This window comes from Pleurodeles waltl, chromosome 1_2 (assembly GCF_031143425.1).
Source record: "Pleurodeles waltl isolate 20211129_DDA chromosome 1_2, aPleWal1.hap1.20221129, whole genome shotgun sequence".
NCBI lineage: Eukaryota > Metazoa > Chordata > Amphibia > Caudata > Salamandridae > Pleurodeles > Pleurodeles waltl.
The window spans coordinates 995174278-995180277 of record NC_090437.1 but is presented as its reverse complement, the minus strand read 5'-3'; positions in this window follow the sequence as shown (position 1 = coordinate 995180277).

Sequence of the window (6000 nt, the reverse complement as noted above, 5' to 3'; positions counted from 1 at the left end):
TAGGGGAACCCACAGCCCACATCCCCCACCCAGACACCACGGAAAGCACACTGAGCCAGCTGAATGAGACTGTACTCACCCCCTTGTGGCTAATGTGATGCTCTCAAGCGCCCATCCAACTCCGGATATGCCACCGCCAGGATCCGGAACATCAGGGGGGTCATGGTGCGACGGGCACCCCTTCCACGTTGGGAGGCCATCCCCAGCCGGGCCTCCACCATCTTCTTGCTCCAGCGGCGCAGGTCATCCCATCTCTTGTGGCAGTGGGTGCTCCGTCTATGATAGACCCCCAGGGTCCGCACTTCCTTGGCGATGGCACGCCAAATACCCTTCTTCTGGTGGGCGCTGACCTATAGGAAAGGTATAGGATGAAAGGAAATTCCTTCCAGTCCAGTTCGTCATACTCATTGCCCACCACTTCCCACCCATGCCCTGACATACTTACACTCACCATCCTCTCATGCAGGCCTCAGCCCCCAACCCCACATGTATCTTCCATCCACACCACTCCATACATTCATGTCCCAGGCATCATGCTCACACTGTACTCACCTGTTTGTCTGGAGGACCGTAGAGTAGCGTGTAGTGGGGGAGGACCCCATCCACCAGTTTGTCCAACTCCTCCGCGGTGAAGGCAAGGCCCCTTCCCCCACACACATGAGCCATTGTCACTTCCAGACTGACACCAGGAAGGAGAATTAAAATGTATAATATTGGAGAAAATTAACTCAACATCTGAAGAACAAGAGAAATTTAGGAAAAAAAGAAGTTTTCTGGATTTTCTGGTTGGATACAGTACAAAAGGTCTTAAATGAGCGCATTCCATGGGCAAATTATTTTCAGTAAGTCATAAGGGATAGAGTAACTGTCTTTATATATCCTGCTTACTTCTCTATAGCTACAGAGAAATGTATTTATTTGTGAAATAGTCCAAGATGGCGCCCGTGGTTTTATCTTTCTTTGAACTAATGCTCTGGGTAAGAAGCTGTTTGCTAGAACAAGTTCTCCCATGCTCACACATATGTATAATTTTTTGTCATCTGTCTGTTTAGCCCATATGGATATATATATTAGGCATTTAGATCGTGATTGCGCTTAATAGATGGCACTCTGTATCTCATTCCCTCTCCTTTTAATGGCCACAGATATTTAGCTATTTCACTCTTCAAAATGGCGCCCACAGTATCATTTCGGACCGTTGTTTTTTACAATTCAGTCCTTTATTTATGTTTATAGCTCCAGGTCCTTCTTTATATACTGGATGGCTGGCCATTTGTTTGGTTCTCTTTGCAGGTGTCTTCGGACCATATGCAGGGTCCCCCTTTTTTTGCGCTGACGCTCGCTGGATGGACGTCCACTCTGGGTGCCATGTTTAGTTGTCCCCCTGTGGTGAGATTGAGGCTGTCGGGGTTTGTGCCCCACGCTGGAGTGCATTGTCTCTATGACGCCCCTTGCTGCAGCACTACCTCGAGAAACTTTCCTACGCTTTACACTGCGGTTTTATATCAGGTAGGAACCCCCTGTTGAGATATAAGATATTTCTATGTTAAATATTCAGTTATTTGGCACGTCCAAACATTGTATTGAAAGATAGAAGGCTATAATGACCCTATTACTATTCGAGGAGAGATATAGTGTGTATGTTCTGCTCTTTTTATTATAAATATAGTCCGGTATGAGTCCTCGAACTGGCTTTTAATCCCCTTTTCAATTTGAGAATACTCTGCTCACCTGAAAAATATCGAGGTAACGGCGTAGTGCCCATTTGTACAACACCATGAGGGGATGCAATAACGATAAAATATCAATAAAATTAAGAGATAATGAAAAGGAATATAAGCACATACGGGCAATGCATCCTTTAGGACAACGGTGACACCTAATTTGGCATGCAATCTACTTTTATGCTCACTACTACACACTGCATTCTTAAAGTTTTCTTCACTCGGTGGAGCTCTGAGCACAAATATGAATTGTATTCATTATCTTTTTCTTTTTCTTTCTTTTTCTTGGATTTTTGTTATACATATTTTTTTCTTTTCTATTCTTAGTTAGCTAAGACTGTTTTATGTATTGTGCATGTCTTGTCTGTGTGTGGTGGATTTTGAGGATGGGATCTCTGGACTACAGATACACTTTATTTGTTTTTTCAGAAAGACATATCCTGTTTCAAATTGCTCCCTGGATTTATGGGTCTACATACAGAGGCCAATGCCCTGAAGAAGGTGGGCGATCGTTAGTGATCGCAGTTCCACTGAAACGCATGTCAGCATTTTAACCCACAAAGCTAACATAAGTCATTTTAACCCACAAAGCTAACATCAGTCGTGGTTATCGGAAAAAGTCCTTTGTAGTTTTCTTAAACTGTTCAGATCTACAGTGAGGAAAAATCAAAGACTTGGAGCCAACAAGAACTCTGCTGTCATCTTATAAGAGGACTAATTCTAACTTAGACTCCGAATCCAGAGGACCCGGGACATTGGGCCTTTTTCTATCATGTGACTTCGAAATCATTGGATTGAGACAATGCTCATTAAGTAGCTGTGGACTGACTAGAAGGCAGGTTACAAGATATAAATGTATATTATACCATATCTGCCTTCCACTATATTTAGTCAGAATTGGCTCTGTACTAGATATTTAGGGGCATATTTATACTCCGTTTGCGCCGGAATTGCGTAGTTTTTTTTGACGCAATTTCGACGCAAAACTAACTCTGAAGGAGCCCAGAGGTGCCCTCCCATGTCCCCAGGGACACCCCCTGTCACCCTTGCCCACCCCAGGAGGACACCCAAGGCTGGAGGGACCCATCCCAGGGACATTAAGGTAAGTTCAGGTAAGTGTTTTAAAAAAAAAAAATTTGTGGCATAGGGGAGCCTGATTTGTGCCCCCCTACATGCCACTATGCCCAATGACCATGCCCAGGGGACAGAAGTCCCCTGGGCATGGCCATTGGGCAAGGGGGCATGACTCCTGTCTTTGCTAAGACAGGAGTCATTTCTATGGGGGTTGGGAGTGAAAAAAAATGGCGCAAATCGGGTTGAGGCGAAAAAATTGCCTCAACCTGACTTGCCCCATTTCTTGACGCCCAAGCTCCATTTTCCCCTACGCCGGCGCTGCCTGGTGTACGTTGTTTTTTTTAATGCACACCAGACGGCGCCGGCGGCTAACGCCGGCTAACGTCATTGAATAAATACGGCGCCCGCATGGTGCTTCAGAATGGCGTTAGCCGGCGCTAATTTTTTTGACGCAAAACTGCGTTAGCGCAGTTTTGCGTCAAAAAGTATAAATATGGGCCTTAGTCCTCATTGATTCTTCCTTTTAACATGTTATGAATGGTTCAGTATGACTGAATGTATGTGTGGTTCTTTTTAATGATATGTTTTCTCCAGGGTGCACAATTAGGAGTTAGATTAGGTTGTTAGACATACACTTTGATATTGTTTGATCTTATATGAAGAATAATCATGTTAATATTTGAATAAAATTATATATCTTTTGCATAGACATAGAGTAAAACTGCTTAGTGTTCTCGAGGGTCTGAGAGTCTTTAGGTCTCCCATCCTTTGGGACCACTGGGATTCCATACCTGGCACCCAGGGGGGTCCCCGGGGAAATTTTTTCCTTTTTGAGGCACTTCCAGACTGTGGTCACAGCAGCACTTGCTGTGTTGCAGTATAGGTCCTCTCCTGTTGAATGTCAGGTATCAAGTGAGTGAACAGATAGAAAATGGCAGTCACATCCACGGCGGTGCGTACAGTCACCGCCGGCGTACATCTTCATTGGCTCCTGAAACCCATCGGGCCCAATGATAACCAATGCTGAAATGCGTGGCGGTCTTCGCCTACTGCGACGCTGCACAACACTAGCGCAGTTACCTCATTTCCCCTTGTCCCTCCTTACAGATCAGTCAGCTGCCATTTCAGGGTGGCACATGGCATGGTACCTAACTGTGTCACAGCACATTTGGGCAGAAATACGGACAGACCATGCCACACACGGATTTACTCACATTACAGCAAAAACACTTGTGCAACCTATGTGGTACATGACCCTCTGCTCACCATTCTCCTCCATAGAGCACATCCGCTGGGGCAGATGATGAGATGGCGTTATCCTCTGGTGTACAGACCCCTGGTGGACCTATCGACAATGGAAGACAGACACATCATTATCACTTACAGACTTGATCGTGCCACAATCCAAGAACTGTGTGCCCAACTGGGGCCTGACCTGATGTCAGCTATCCGCCATCCCACAGGTATCCCTCCTCTAGTGCAGGTCCTGTCAGTGCTCCATTTTCTGGCAAGTGGTTCCTTCCAAACAACAGTGGCCATGGCATCAGGGATGTCTCAGCCAATGTTCTCTAACGTGTTGACCAGAGTGTTATCTGCCCTGCTGAAACACATGCGCAGCTACATCGTTTTCCCCTAGGTGGAGGATTTGCCCACAGTGAAAGCTAACTTCTATGCCCTGGGACATATCCCCAACATAATTGGTGCCATTGATGGTACACATGTGGAATTTGTCCCCCCCGCAGGAATGAACAGGTGTACAGAAATTGAAAAAGCTACCGTTCAATGAATGTGCAGATGGTGTGTTTGGCAGACCAGTACATCTCTCATGTGAATGCCAAGTATCCTGGCTCTGTGCATGATGCTTACATTTTGAGGAATAGCAGCATCCCTTATGTGATGGGGCAACTCCAGAGGCACCGGGTCTGGCTAATAGGTGAGCCCAAGGTCCCCACACAGTATGAATAGGTGTCTGGGTATGGGGTAGTCCCTAAGGGTTAATGTGTGTCTAACAGATATCCATCGACATTTGCAGGTGACTCAGGTGACCCCAGCCTCTCATGGCTACTGACCGCAGTGAGGAATGCCAGGACAAGGGCAGAGGAACACTACAATGAGGCACATGGACGAACTAGGCATATTATTGAGCGGACTTTCGGCCTCCTGAAGGCCAGAATCTAGTGCCTCCATCTAACAGGTGGCTCCCTATACTACTCACCGAAGAAGGTGTGCGAAATAATCATAGCATGCTGCATGTTACACAACCTGGCTTTGCAACACCAGGTGCCTTTTATGCATGAGGATGGGCCTGATGATGGTATTGTGGCAGCTGTAGAGTCTGTGGACAGTGAGGAAGAGGAGGCAGAGGAAGAAGATATTGACAACCGAAACAACATCATCATGCAGTACTTCCAGTGAGACACAGGTAAGAGACTGAAACTGCTCATCTCATATCTGACTACTGTAGGACATTGAATAAGTCAGCCTCTTAACCTCTGTGTATGGACCCTGCAGTTCACTTTGGCTTTCTATTTCACAAATCTGGGTACCTCATTCTGCCTTCTGCTATGTTTACTGTTGCCCAACAACTGTCATACATTGATATGTGCAAATGAACATCAATATTGATATTTGTCGAAGAAGTTGTAATAATACATTTGTGAAAGTACAGACTGACTCCAGATTGTTTTGTGATTCAAGGGTGTTTATTTAAGTGCTAATAAGTAGAGGGGATGTGCAATGGGCTGGGGTGATGGTGCAGGAATGTCCATGGTAGAGTCAAGTCTCTTGGTATCACAGGTGCATTGTCGAAGGGGGCATAGGAAGTGGAGCAAAGGCAGTTCAAGGTGGACAGGGTGACATAGTGGGACAGAAGGGTGACAATCAGGAGAGTCTTATTTCCTGGTGGGGGTCTTGGCAATGTTCTCTGTCTTGTGGCTGGATCGCAGGGACCGTTTGCGGGGTGGTTCTCCTTCTGCAGGGGGTGGGGTGCTGGTGGCCTGTTGGTCCTGTGGCGGGACCTCCTGTCAACTAGCGCCGGTGGGCGTGGAAGGCTGTTCATCGTTCGGGCTGGTGTCAGGGGCCCGGTGGTATGCCACTGTCTCCCTCATGGTGTTGGCCATATTTGCCAGCACCCCTGCAATGGTGACCAGGGTGGTGTTAATGGACTTCAAGTCCTCCCTGATCCCCATGTCCTGCAGCCGCT